This window comes from Oreochromis niloticus, linkage group LG10 (genome assembly GCF_001858045.2).
Source record: "Oreochromis niloticus isolate F11D_XX linkage group LG10, O_niloticus_UMD_NMBU, whole genome shotgun sequence".
NCBI lineage: Eukaryota > Metazoa > Chordata > Actinopteri > Cichliformes > Cichlidae > Oreochromis > Oreochromis niloticus.
In genome coordinates, this window is record NC_031975.2 from 2611081 (window position 1) to 2626065 (window position 14985).

The following is a 14985-nucleotide window of genomic DNA, read 5'->3' on the forward strand; positions in this document are numbered from 1 at the left end:
CGATATTATGTATCGGTATCGGTCCGATACTGATGTAAATTACTTGATCGGATATCGGAGAGAAATAAAAAATATAATCAATCCATTAAATATCAAAAAAGCACCTCACAAAACTTGCGACATGGCATAACTCGGCTCATAACCGTAGCACGTCGGAGCAGTATGCGTCACGTGATAGAGCGGCTGTGTGTATTTGAAGCCTCGCTACCAAACCAGCATTTCATCTCCGAGGAAGTTATCCCAGAGAGAAGTAAAGCAAGTGTATAAGTTCATCTCTGAATGTTTATAAAGCGTTCCTATGGGCTCAAAATGTGGTCATAAATATTTTGTACTTGTAAATCAGGATTTGTATGTGTAAAAAGAATTTGTGTGTATGTAAAAAAGATTTGTGTGTGGACTTGGCCAAAAAAACACTTGCAAGTTACAAGTACAAATTTTGACCCTATTTTTCTTCCTTTTATTTGATTGGTCAATGTCATGTCAATCACAAATGTAACAATCCAATCAGAGAACAGATGGGTTTGGCTGTCGGAGGGGCGCTTTTTTGAACTGCAGGTCCTTGAAGGGTAATACAGTTTGAAGCTGGAGGATCTCTTTATAAATATCTGATAGCAGCTAGGTCCCCTTACTTTCAGCAGCTGTTGAAAGGATAAAGTTGTGGCATATCAGTGGTTAGAAATACCATTATTACTTTAGGATTAGTTTAACACAAAGTCAGGGCTGACCCGGGACCATTGCTGTGAGTCACAGTGCGCAGCATAAAGGTCCTTTCACATCGGACGCAGCATGTGCTGCTAATGCTAACAGCTAACTAAAAGCAAAGGATCCAGAATTTGTTGCGCTGGCTGCTGGGCTCTGTGGGTTTTTGCAGCAGCTCTACCTGTACTAGATGCACCTGCTCCTTGTCGTTTCTATCTATGACTGTATGTCCTCTACAAGAGGTTTTTTTTTTTTTTGCTAGTTCTTTAGATGTTCAATAAAAACATGTATGCTAATTCATAACGAAGAAAGCTTTGTAGTGAAGACTGTCATTTCCAAAACACTGCCCCCCCCCCGCAGTCTGCAGCGCTGTTGAAAAGGCTGTGGAAGTCCCGATTGTTAAGACTGTTTTCCTTCTTGGTGATGAAGGAAAACGCTGGGTTGGCATGTAAAAGGGCATTTATTCCCTTCAAGGACCTGCAGTTCAAAAAAGCGCCCCTCCGACAGCCAAACCCATCTGTTCTCTGATTTCATCCATATTTCTGATCTGAGAGAGGGGACGAAGGGGATGACCCGCCAATCTCTGGGGGCGAGATCACTGAGGCAGTTAAACAACTCCTTGGTGGCAGAGTTCCTGAAGGCTCTGGATGTTGTACGGCTGTCTTGGTTGACACGTCTCTGCAATGTTGCGTGGAGATCAGGGGCAGTACCCCTGGACTGGCAGACCGGGGTGGTGGTCCCCATCTTTAAGAAAGGGGATCGAAGGGTGTGTTCCAACTACAGGGGAATGACACTCCTCAGCCTCCCTGGGAAAGTCTATGCCAGGGTGCTGGAGAGGAGAGTCCATCCGTTAGTCGAACCTCGGATACAGGAGGAACAATGCGGTGTTCGTCCTGGTTGTGGAACACTGGGCCAGCTCTTTATCCTCTCGAGGATACTCGAGGGTGCATGGGAGTTTGCCCAACCAGTCTACCCCCGACTACACAGGACCCCCCGACGGACACAGTCGGGGGTCCTGTGGGTATGAGGTGTGAGTATGGGGTGTCTGGCCCATTGCTACGGGCCATTCAGTCCCTATTTGACCGCTGCAAGAGCTTGGTCCGCATAGCCGGCAATAAGTCGGACTTGTTCCTGGTGGGTGATGGGCTCCGCCAGGGCTGCCCTTTGTCACCGATTCTGTTCATAATTTTTATGGACAGAATTTCTAGTCGTAGCCAAGTGGCGGAAGGCTTTCACTTCAGTGGTCTCAGAATCTCATCTCTGCTTTTTGCAGATGATGTGGTCCTGTTGGCTTCATCAGGTGATGGCCTCCAGCTCGCCTTGGAATGGTTCGCAGCCGAGTGTGAAGCAGTGGGAATGAGAATCAGCACCTCCAAATCTGAGGCTATGGTCCTCAGCCGGAAAAGGGTGGAGTGCCCACTCCACCCTTTTCCAGGACGAGACCCTGCCCCAAGCGGAGGGGTTTAAGTATCTTGGGGTCTTGTTCACGAGTGATGGGAGAAGGGAGCGGGAGATCGACAGACAGATTGGTGCACTGGCTGCAGTGATGCGGTTGCTGTACTGGTCTGTTGTGGTGAAGAGAGAACTGAGTGTAAAAGCGAAGCTCTCAATTTACCGGTCGATCTACGCCCCTACCCTCACCTATGGCCACGAGCTGTGGGTAGTGACTGGGGAGAGGGAGGTCTGGGCTTCTCTGCTTAGGCTGCTGCCCCTGCGACCCGGCCCCGGATAAGCGGAAGAAAATGGATGGATGGACATTCTGTGTTTTTCATCTCCTTCAACATTTGTAACTTAACATTCAGCAGTTGTTTCATTTCAGCTCAAAACATTCAGCTATCAGCATCCACACAGCAGTTTCGTCAGAAAATGCATTTTCTAGTTTAAAAAGGTGTTTTAAAACACACTGTTATCATGTTCTCCCAGTTCCTGTGTGCATTCTCTTTGGGTACTCTGGGTTCTTCCCACATCCAAAAACCTGTTAACTGATTGGCCATTTGGTCAATCTAAATAGGGCATAACTACAATGTGAGCATGAGTTCCTGCCTGTCTTTGTGCTAGCCTGATAGACTGGCAACTTGTTCAGGATGTCTTGCCCTATGAGATGGGCTCCAGCCCCTCTGCACCCCTAAACTGGACAAGCAGTTGAGAAAAACGATGGATAGCTAGACAGTATCTGATTCAGGACATGTGTTGCATTGTCCTTGCCAAATAACCTAAAAATATAAATGCATGCAAGCTACATTTTAACAGAGCACTCAAGCTGAAGAAATTTCAAATGTGATAATTGGATCCCAGTCCCTTATATTTATATATATATGTATGTGTATCTATCTATCTATCTATCTATCTATCTATCTATCTATCTATCTATCTATGTGTGTGAACAAGACTACACAACATTTAAGTATTTACAAGTATTTGCAATTATAATAAAATAGCTGAAAGTGGTCTAATGGATAAGGCACGTACCCCATGCTGTGCCTGTAGCTTTCACTGTTTTTCCCAGCAGGTTGCATGTCATACCCTTTCCCTGTTTCCTGTTTCCATACACCAACAACTGACAAACAGAGCCAACAATGGCAAAAAAATTATCTTAGGAAAAAGGGAATAAACAAACAAATAATATTTCTGTCTTTATACAGCTATCAGCTAATCGACCCAATACTACGACTGAGAAGAAAACATTAAAAATAAATAAAAATGACAAATACAATATTTTATATATATAAATAAAGTATATATATATTTATATTTTTCTTATTTAATGATTTTACATGATGAAAATGTGCACTGATAATCGAAGACATGGCTCATAACAGTACCATTACCATCGCTACTGGAAGCACTTTGATTGAAGGATAAGGAGAAAATAAAATAACATGGTTTGTGCTGGCTGTGTCTGTTTCAAATGGATTTTTTCATTAAATCCCATCAGCTGAGAAAGCGCTCTCTTGATTGGTTTTCAGAATCCACTTGGCGCCGCACCCGTGTCCATACACATCACTAAGCACAGGGGTCTGCCACTTGCTAATGACCTTTGCTGGTGGTAGATGAGTCAGCACACGAACATTGCATGAAACTCAAACATAAAACTCTATTTTGTCTTCTCCTTTTTTAATTATTTTTTAACAATTTGAAGGTTCTTTCATGGAATGATTCATTTTTGATCCATCTACATAATGTAGCATTATTTTCTTCAGCTCAGTCGTAAACAATAGCACTGTGTGCGAGCACTGAAGCATGCAGCCAATTTAAGATGTGCCTGTTAGAACACCAATCAGCAACAACAGACTGATAGTTTGTTTATATAACACACAACTGACCACTACTATACGTTTACTACGGCATCAATGTTTTAATGTGACTGCAACCTTTTTGTGTTCAGTGATGTACCTTTGTGTTTAAAGGTGATATCCTTTTAATGTGCCTTTTTTTATGGCGTTACCTATAAGAAATGATAGAATAGCTGTAAATCAATTCAAGTACGTAATGGGACTTGGCAGTAAAGCTGTGCTGGAAAGAGACCCACATCTACAAACCAAACCAAATGATTCTAATGCAGTGCTCATTATTGATAGACTCTGACTGGTTTAAAGAGCAATGAGTGGAAGGAGGACAGGCAGGCCTCACGCCGCACTTAAAAGGATTGAAAGTGTCTTACCATGTCTTTAAAATGTATGGAAGAGCTCATAAACACTATAAATAGGTCTCTCTTGGTATCAAAACTCCCTGCAACATAAATTCTGTTTCAGCTGGAAAAATCCATACAAATGCTGTTTGTGCTAATGAGAGTCAAATGGCAGGCGCTGCTGGGGGCTATGTGACATATACACACTGAAGGCATACTGATGAAAGAGCCACAATTTAAAGGGTAACAAGCCTTACAAGCTCTGTGTGGCACTGATACACTCATGATATGGAATTTCAATAAATAGCACCATTGACCACAGCTTTGCATTTCTGCGAATGCCCAGCTAACTCTGTGTTATAGCATTCATGTATCCAGGGCAAATCCTCATTACAAAGCAGTTCCTATTCCCACCCTACAGTCCTCAAGCCAGGTGGCACACAGACAGCGATAACGCCGACAGTCATTATGTGCTGTGTACTTAATAAAACTACTATCAACAATACAGGTATTGCTTACAAAGTACATTCACTTATCCCTACCCACATAACTGCATAATAACCTAAATCCAGATCTGTGCAGGTGTCTGTGTATGACAGATACCTGCATCGCTGCAGGTAGTCTAATGCATTACTGTTTCTGGTTTTTGATGTTCCTATGTTTGCACTCACCCCTTTCAGCTGGTTTGAGGTGTAAAACTTGAGCTGGGTGCCTTGATGTACTGCTGGCTTGGAATTCTAATAATGAGTGTGCTTTGGGATTTTAAGGATGAGTCTCTCTGAAATAGTTTTTCACTTCAGTACCTTTTATTTCAGCCTCCTCTTATGGTGCTGCTAAAACCTCCTCTTTTCTTTTCTTTTCTTCTAAAAAGGAAGAAATTAATTTGCCCTGCTTGGCAATTGTATAAGAACAATAATATAATGATCACTTGAGTCTTGACTGTAAAGTATACTGTTAAAAGCTACCGTTAAAAAGCATCAGGTGGATACTCACAGAAACGAACAGTGATCCACAGAGTTGGATCCTGTGTACTGTGCTAATGATGAAGGTGCTGATAGCAGTGCTGAGGCTTGGGAGCATCAGCTGGGATGAACAGAGGGATCCCTCGAGTTCTCTTTCTCGGGAAGGAGCTTGTGTTTGCCGCACATGCGGGCAGCATTGGGGTGACAACTAGCGGATTTCGTTCACAGCATCCGGCGGGTGCTATCCAATCATCGGGGAGGGTCGTGTGCCCAGTGCCAGCCTCTATAGAGACAGAGGAGGTCATCCCTCTGGAAGAATGCTGCTTCTCATTGCAAAAACAAAGGCTGGGATTGTCAAAGCTGATGGCGAGGGGACGAGGCGGAGGGGCAGCAATGGCTGGAGGATTTGGGACAATAGAATAAATCACATAAAAAATGTCACAGCCACACAAATGGAAATTTTGCTTGGGAATGAAGCTGGATTTAAAAAACTGAGAGAACCATGAGTAACATGGGGGTTGTTTATCTAAGGCATAAACACCTAGTCACATGGCCCACTAGTCAGACAGTAAGGGCATTTCTTTTCATTTCCTGACAGGCGTATGAAAGGAGTGCACTTTGAATAGACTCTTTTTGCTTGAAAACTCCTAAAGAGAAATAGGGTAGAAATATGCCTACAATTCGATGAACGCCACAGTTGGAATATAGCCCATATCAGAAACTAAGGAGGACAGGTACGTGGCTGATGGTGCTTAAAGCAGGTGGTTTAGACGAGAGACTCTAACTTCAAGCCTGCGGAAGTCTTTTGATATTACACGTCACACTGCAGTCATGCACGTTTGTCTACACATACACTATGGGTAGAAAATGTATGGGGAAACATGACATTGGTAAAATCTCAGATGTAATGCCACATTCAGGCAATATCAGTAAAACCATAGATGCAAATGGCCTAGAGGAAAAAAACTTACTAGTTCAGCCTTAAAATTCAAAGATACCAGGAGCTGCCATGTACTTTGTGAAAACCACTCATTATGGACAACTGCATTTAAATAAAAGGTAAAAGCTAACTTTAAATCAACAGACATCATCAACAACAGTTAGGTCTGTTGACAAGTAAAGGGAGGTATTGGTCCAACTGATAAACCTGTGACAGTGCCTTAGGCCCGAAAAATACTAGAGATGGACCAATCCGATATTATATATCGGTATCGGTCCGATACTGACCTAAATTATTGGATCGGATATCGGAGAGAAATAAAAAATGTAATCCGATCCATTAAATATCACGAAAGCACCTCACAAAACTTGCGACATAGCGTAACTCAGCTCATAACCTTAGCACGTCGGAGCAGTATGCGTCACGTGATAGAGCGGCTATGGCGTGCGAGACCTGTCGGCGGTCTGGTTGAGCATTTGAAGCCTCGCTACCAAACCGGAATTTCATCTCCGAGGAAGTTATCCCAGAGAGAAGTAAAGCAAGTGTGTAAGTTCATCTCTGAATGTTTGTAAAGCGTTTCCAAGTTAAGCTTAACAACTGATATATGGAGCGACTGCCTCTCTCTCCCTCCCTCTCCTGTTGCTACTTCAGTCATGAAACTGATCAATGATCAGCTGATCGGCTTTTCTGTCGCGACTCGTTTGTTTTTGGCCCACTTTGCACCAGAAAGAGGAAACCAGCGGCTGAACAACAGCAGCACGTTTAAGCTTGATAAGCTGTTGTTAGAATTTATTTAATATTACTTTCTACACCAGGATCCTTTTCTACGTAGCTGACGGCTGGTAACTGTGCAGGGGCGGATCTAGCAAAGTTTAGCCAGGGGGGCAGGTAGGGCATGAACAGGAAAAGGGGGGCTCTGTTAGTTAGGTTGCTTAACATTTCTGCTAAGTACTCTTTAAAATACCAGAATAGGAAGGATGGTGTAGGTTTAAGTTTATTAGATTTATCAGTATTGGTGAACTGAAATATTTTGGGTGCAGTGTATTTTTTGCATACAGGTTTAACAGAATAGCTTTAGTGTTTTTTTTTTTTTAAAACTTGAGTATGAACTTATACAAAATGCAGCAAGATATAAAAAAAACCAGTTTTATTGATTAACAAATACACTATATCGGATTCATATCGGTATCGGCAGATATCCAAATTTATGATATCGGTATCGGACATAAAAAAGTGGTATCATGCCATGTCTAAAAAATACTGTAATTCTACTTATGGTGTTAGAACACAGTGCAAGACATCACAACTTAAGCGGATAAAATTGGTGCCAGAACTGGAACATGAACCAATGGAGGTGTTGTTGTCTGACGACCAGTAACGAGTAATGTAAGGGATTACTATTGCAAAAACGGTAATTAGATTACCGTTACTTTCACGTAGGAACGCTGCGTTACTGCGTTACTAAAACCGTGATTTTTTGCTAGAATGTCTCATGACAGTGACTTAAGCGAGTGCGACGTTCGTGACAACAGCTGTGTGCAGATCAACAATGGATAATATATCGAGTGCGGGAGAGAGTATTAGCGTGCAGCGTTTAAAGCGTGGAAGTACTGACCTTATTTTGAGTTTGATTCCATAAAAAGTGACAAAAACATTAGTGTCCACTGTTCACTGCATGGGAAGAAAACTTCTTTTTACAGCGAAAAAAACCCCATAAACTTCCAAGCAACCACCGAGTGCGCTACGACTATAAAGTGAAATTCACAGAGAAACTCGCGGAGTCTTCCACTGACCGCTGCGGCACACCTGCACCAGGGTAAACCTCCGCCTAACCCACTCCTGCTTTACAGGTGAAAATAGAGCAACAGGACCGCTGATTCTTTGATTTTATTTATTTTCTGCTGTGTTTTACTTGCATATATTTGAAAGAGTGAGTGTAAACACAAAAAAATATTTTATTTTATGTGCTGGAATGTGCAGAAAATAGGTTTAAATGTTAAACAAATTTCTTCCAGTCAGAGAATGTTGCATATAATTAAATTTTTGCTTTATGCATAAAGTTAAAAGATTTAAAGTTTAAAGTTTTAAAAAGAGACGTTTCCATTTGATCACATTTTGTATGATGGATTATGCAGAAAAAGTAGAATTGGGCTGAAAGATCTATCGCTTTATCTATTCAGGTTGTAAATCGTGTTTTTAAAAAGTAACTAAGTAACTAAGTAATTAATTACTTTTGAAAATAAGTAATCAGTAAAGTAACGGGATTACTTTTGGGGGGAAGTAATCAGTAATTAGTTACTGATTACTTTTTTCAAGTAACTTGACCAACACTGCTGACGACATCATGTATGACATTTACCTATGGAAGCAGTGGCAGCAGGATGCACCAAGGGAAGAAAGTAGATGGGCAAAGGTCATGTGATACTCTAGACCAGGGGTCTGCAACCTTTAAGACCCAAAGAGCCATTTGGACCCGGTTTCCACGCAAAAGAAAACACTGGGAGCCGCAAATACTTTTTTGACATCTAAAATGAAGATAACATTGTATATATTGTTTTTTACCTTTGTGCTTTGTGTGAACAACTAAGGTGTGTTGCTTATGAAATCCATGAAGTGCTACAGAGAAAATTACATTTTATTTATGTAATCAACACATTTTGAACTCTTAAAGAAATATAACAAAAGGAAAGACACCCAGCTGAACTAAAATGATCCATGTAGCAAACAAAAATTGTTGTCAGCCGCCACCCTTATATCGCCTTTGGGCTTTTGGAGCCTTGACCTGACTTTTAAAAAAAATTACTGGGAAAAAAAGCACTATGCTGCTGAAAAATGAAAAATAGATATTTGCAAAATTCTGCCTAAATATGTATTTTACCTGGTTAATGTGTGTGGCGGGGCGCGGTCTGCAGCACCGCTGCAGGGGAGGCGGACGCACCTGAGCGGCACCCGCAATCACGCCTCGCCGCCTTAACGTCTGTGCTATCTATGCTGTTGTGTTGTTGGTGGTGTATGTCGGGCTGTGAGCTGAAAAGCTACAGCCGGCTGTATGTGTACAGCAACCGTGTGTGAAAAGTGCTCAATAAAGAGATGCTGAAAAGCATGCTCATGGAAACACCGTCGGGTCTGCCGTGATTTGTTTACAATGGGACTTCTGCTCCTGAACCTCTGCGCACAGCGTCTGCAAATCAGGGCTGTACGAAGTCACTTTTATCTTTAAGCAGGACTGTAAGCTGTTATCTGTGAGGCGTGAGCAATGTTTGTCTTTAACATAGTTCACGGTGGAGAACAGCTGCTGACATAACATGGATCCAAAGATCCATAATTGGCCTACCTGGGGTTGAAAGTCTTGATAAATGCACGGCGTTTCGGCGGGTATACCGGCTTCCGCGAGTGTGACGCTTATTTTGAGCGATGAAAAAAAAAAAAAAAAGAATATAATGTTATTTTTATATTTTAATATCACAATAATCTTCCAATTTAGAACTACAAGTTAAAAAAGAACTAACATAAATAAAATACACTTCAGCTAAATACTTCTAATTTATTTTCCCAAACCATGCAGAGCCGCAGGTTGTCGACCCCTGCTCTAGACAATGTTCTGGAAAACCCCGAATCCTGATTTTCGTGTGGATCTTACTCTGATAGAAGCTTCCAGTTTACTGGATTTTAAGAGTCTAACATCTTAGCTCCTGATACCATAAGACACCATCAGACATCATGTTTAGTCCATGCGCTATCAGAGCTGCTTTAGGATACAGGTAACTGTATTACGAAGGTGTCTAGGCAGATTTGTTTTTAGTATTTTTAGATTTAGTAGGGCTAAACAGCAACAGTAGTCTGAAGCCAAGGTGTGAAGACGGGTGTGGGTCTTCACACCTTGGCTCATGTGATTGGGTAGAGGATCATCAGGGATCCTTTTGTCCCTATTTGAGGGGATACTCCCACTGGGTTTAAATCTGGGACTCTCCACCATTTGACCCTTAGAACTGAAGAAGCTTTTCAGATGAGAGGTGAAACGTCTTCAAGCAAAGAAGTCCAGACGCTTTTCTTTCCAAGCTCCTTAGACTACGATGACCTGGATGACTGAGAACCTTCACAGACATAGTCTCAAGGCACTTTACAAGGTAAAGACCCTTCAATAATACAGAGAAAAGTCTAACAATCAAATTACCTCCTTTGAGCAAGCACAATATGAAGGAAAAACTTCCTTTTAACAGGAAGAAACCTCCAGCAGAAACACGCTCAGGGAGGGGCGGCCATCTGCTGTGAGTGATTGTGGGTGAAGGGAGGGGGACAGGACAAAAAACAAACTGTGAGAGAGCCAGAGATTTATAATAACTGATGATTAAATGCACAGTGGTGAATAGACACAAATAGAGTAAGATGAGGTGAGTGAAGAAGAAAAACTCTGGGCACCATGGGAAGCCCCCATCAGCCTGGGTCTATTTCGAGAGGCTAACAGAGCCATATCTGCTGTTGTGATTTAACACATCCCTTAGCCTTTCTTCACTGCTTTTCTAGTCCCCGTCAGTACATTACCTGCAGCATTTTCAATCAACTGAAGGCCTGTCAGTAGGGCTGGGACGACGCGTCGATGTAATCGATTACGTCGACACGTAAAATACGTCGACGTAAAAAAAGTGTGCATCGATGCGTCGTCACTTTCAAAACAGACATGGCGAGTAGAGAGTAGTGGCAACATGAGTGAGGCAGCTGCAGTCGACTTAAACCACTCCACCCGAACACACAGTTCTACAATATGGGGATATTTTAACAGAAAAGGAAGTGATTCAGTCGTTTGCCGGCTTTGTAAGGTGGAAATGGCCTATCATAAAAGCACGACGGCTATTAAATCTCCAGTCCATAACTACTTCATGTAATTAACATGATTGACGATTGAACTCACACACACACAGAAACTTGAGAAACGGCAACAAAATGGATTTTGTTTTGTGAATGAAGAGCACTTTTTTGCAGAAAGCAAAGTGAATGTGTCATTTTGTTTGTTTAAAGACACCATTGCTGCTATGCCGGCTTGTACACATACACGAGAGACACGAGAGTTTACTGTGCTTCTTTTAACGTACACAGGTACACCGTAGAACTGGTGAATACAAATGTACAAGAAAGTTATATTTCAGCATTAAAACATATTACAATATAAAATTCACAAAATATAAACAAACGTACCACTTTGGCCTGCAAGGAGACAAACCGGTGTAATTGGAACTTACGACTTATTTCTTCTTTGACATTCACACGGCTAGACCATCACCATGAGCAGCTTCTCTGACCTTACTTCCCAAAACAGGAAGTGACCTCTGCCCTTACCTTATACTTACAAAATTAACCGGTTATTTTCCATATATCAAATTAACTTTACACCAATCCGGTATGCAAAAAAGGAAAATGTTAACATGCTCAACACAAAAATAAAACATACAAAATAAAATGCGTTAATTACATTATCATTACAAGAGCTTCGCCTAGTGGTCAAATACTAACATTTCACCAACTGTTACACTCCCACCATCACACTATCGCAACAGCATGTGTGATCCTAAAGGAATTTGACCCAACAATGAACTTAGCGAAGGTTAACCAATAAACATTATGTTGAGTCTTTACTCTGCTTCAAGTAAAAGTAGTCTTATGTATGGGTCTCTCTAAAATCGTCTTAGTTGTGTGCTTCACCTTATTGTCTCTAGTAGAGTCACCGATGAGAAGCTTAACTTTTCTGACTCTGCCGTCAGCTCCTGGAGTGACTTCCACGACTTTGGCGAGTTTCCATTGATTTCTTGGAAGACAGTCTTCTTGTAATAACACAATATCATTTATTTTTGCATTTCTTCTGTGTTTAATCCATTTGCTTCTCTGTTGCAGGTTTAACAGATATTCCTTTCTCCACCTAGTCCAAAATACATTCGCCAAATATTGTACTCGTTTCCATCTTTTCTGGAGGTAGAGATCTTCTTTAGCGAATTCTCCAGGTGGTGGTGAGATCACTGCTGATTTCATTGTCAAAATATGGTTGGGTGTCAACGGCTCCAGTCCTACAGGGTCGTTGATAGACTCTACAGTTAGTGGTCGACTGTTCACTATTGCCATAGCTTCATACATGAACGTTCTCAATGATGAAGTGTCTAATCTTGAAGCTGACTGGTCAAGAATGGATTTCAGAACATTTCTTATTGTCCGAATCTGCCTCTCCCAGACTCCTCCCATGTGGCTAGAAGCAGGTGGGTTGAAAACGAAAGTTATTCCCAGCTCTTTGACCTTCTCTTGAGTTAAGATAAGATAAGACTTTATTGATCCCACGACGGGGAAATTTTTGCGTCACCTCAGCTCAGGTACAGATATCAGAAGGAAATACAAAAAAAATACAAATAAGTACAATCAATGAAAAAAGTAAGATAATACACTATATACAATGGTAGCATACACAGTATGTGATTATGGATATGGTTGGAAATATGGAAGACATAAACTATATCGCTTGATATAGCTATTGTACCACTACTATTCCTATTTATAGACATGTACACACACACGTACACACTAAATATACATATGTATACATATACATACATATATACCTGCACATGTCCATACACATGGAAGGTCCATTATGCATGAAGTGGTGACCGTGGATGTTCACAGTGTCCAGTGACAGATGACATTGTGATTGAGGAGTTATAGAGTCTAACTGCTGTTGGGATGAATGATCTGCGAAAGCGCTCCTTCCTGCACCGAGGGTGTTTCAGTCTCTGACTAAAGGAGCTGCTCAGCCCACTCACATACTCATGCAGTGGGTGATGTGGGTTGTTCATGATGGATGTCAGCTTTACTAACATCCTCCTCTCACCAACCACCCCCACAGACTCCAGGGGACATCCCAGCATGTCCCCTGGAGCTAGACCTCTGCACCAGTTTGTCAATCCTGCTCCTGTCCCTGTCCGTGCATCCACTTCCCCAGCAGGCCACTGCATAGAAAAGGGCAGATGCTACAACAGTGTCATAGAATGTCCTTAACAGAGTCCTGCAGACTCCGAAGGACCTCAGTCTCCTCAGCAGGTGGAGTCGACTCTGGCCCTTCTTATACAGGATGTCTGTATTTGTAGTCCAGTCCAGTTTATTGTTGAGGTGAACACCCAGGTACTTATAAGAGTCCACTATCTCAATGTCTTTCCCTTGGATGCTCACCGGTGTTGTAGGGGGTGACTTCCTCCTGAAGTCTATGATCATCTCCAGTGCTATATAAATAAATTGATTTGATTTGATTTGATCTCCTTTGTCTTGCCGGCGTTGATTTGGAGTACGTTGGTCTCACACCAGCCAACAAAGTCACTGATGACCCCCCTGTACTCCTGATCATTCCCGTCTGATACGCAGACGGGCTCAGGTGACAATGGCATTGCACCTGGAGGGGGGGGGGGGGGCGGCAACTGGAGGGGGGTTAGAAGCTCGTTTCTTGCACCGATAAAATTGGTGCCTTGATCACAATGCAGCTGACCTACGTTGCCACGTATTGCTATGAAACAACGGAGTGCATTGAGAAAACAGTCTGCACTGAGATAATCTAAAACTTCTATGTGTATAGCTCTTGAGCACATACATGTAAACAAGAGTCCATATCTCTTTAAGTCTTTCCTCCCTTCCTTTACACAGAATGGTCCGAAGCAGTCCATACCACTGTATGTAAATGGAGGGGTAGCTTCCAGTCTTTCTGGTGGCAGGTCGCCCATCCTTTGTTCTTGATTGCCTTTCCTGTACTTTCTACATTTGACACATTTGTATATAAATGACGATACTTCAGTACTGCAGCCAATTACCCATATGCCATTGGACCGTATCTCATTTACTGTCATCCCTCGGCCTTGATGATGCGTCTTCTCATGAAAATGTTTGATGAGCAGGTGCGACACAAGATGTTTCTTTGGCAGAATGGCTGGGTGTTTGATGTTGGGATGGATTGACGCTTTTGTAAGTCTTCCTCCTACCCTCAAGATATTGTGTTGATCAAGGAATGGACTTAACTGATGTAGCTTTGAGTGAGATGGTTTGACTTCCTCCTTATCTTTTACGATCTTAATTTCCTTTCCAAATGCTTCTCCTTGAACTGTCCGTATGATGAACTCCTCGGCTTCTTTCCTTTCTTCCAACGTAGTACTTTCATTGGACATTTCTTTTGAGTTCTTTGCATACTTTACACGTCGTCTTAATCTTGCTATTGCTTTCACAACTCTTGTCCAATCTGAGAATTTTTCCAGTCGTTCCAAAATGGATTTCTCTTCTTTTGCCTTAACTGCGAATACTGTTGTGACTTTGAGTTCTGGATCTTCGACACTGATCTCTTCCACTTTAGCATCTTCTTTTGGTAGTTCCTTTTGCCATGAAAAACTTGGTCCTGTGAACCAGTTGGACTGTACTAGTTCTTTTGTCATGACTCCACGTGACGCGTGATCTGCAGGATTTTGTTCAGAGGCAAAATATCGCCATTGACTTGGTTCTGTACTTGATCTGATTCTCTGTATTCTGTTAGCAACGAATACATGAAAGCACCTTGCGTTGTTGTTAATATAACCAAGGACAACTTTGGAATCAGTCCAGTAGTACTCCTGAATATTTTGGATCTCCAATTCTCTCTTTAGAAAGTCAGCTGCTCTCATAGCTACTACAGCCGCAGTAAGCTCCAATCTTGGGATGGTTGTCACTTTAGTAGGACCCACTCTTGCTTTACCCATCACAAGAGT

At 42.0% G+C, this 14985-nt stretch overlaps 1 protein-coding gene across 3 annotated transcripts in view; it reads right to left on the bottom strand.

The window, feature by feature from the left end:
* The window catches only part of b3gat1b (beta-1,3-glucuronyltransferase 1 (glucuronosyltransferase P) b), a 62563-nt gene that overhangs the window by 30532 nt on the left and 17046 nt on the right, over positions 1–14985 (bottom strand). The window contains exon 1 of one of the 3 annotated variants that reach the window (XM_013266653.3): positions 5321–5574. The exons of the other annotated variants lie outside the window; for them this stretch is intronic. The gene's annotated coding sequence lies outside the window, so the exon portion shown is untranslated. Of the gene's footprint in view, positions 1–5320; positions 5575–14985 lie in introns of those variants that run through there. 3 annotated transcript variants of the gene reach the window in all.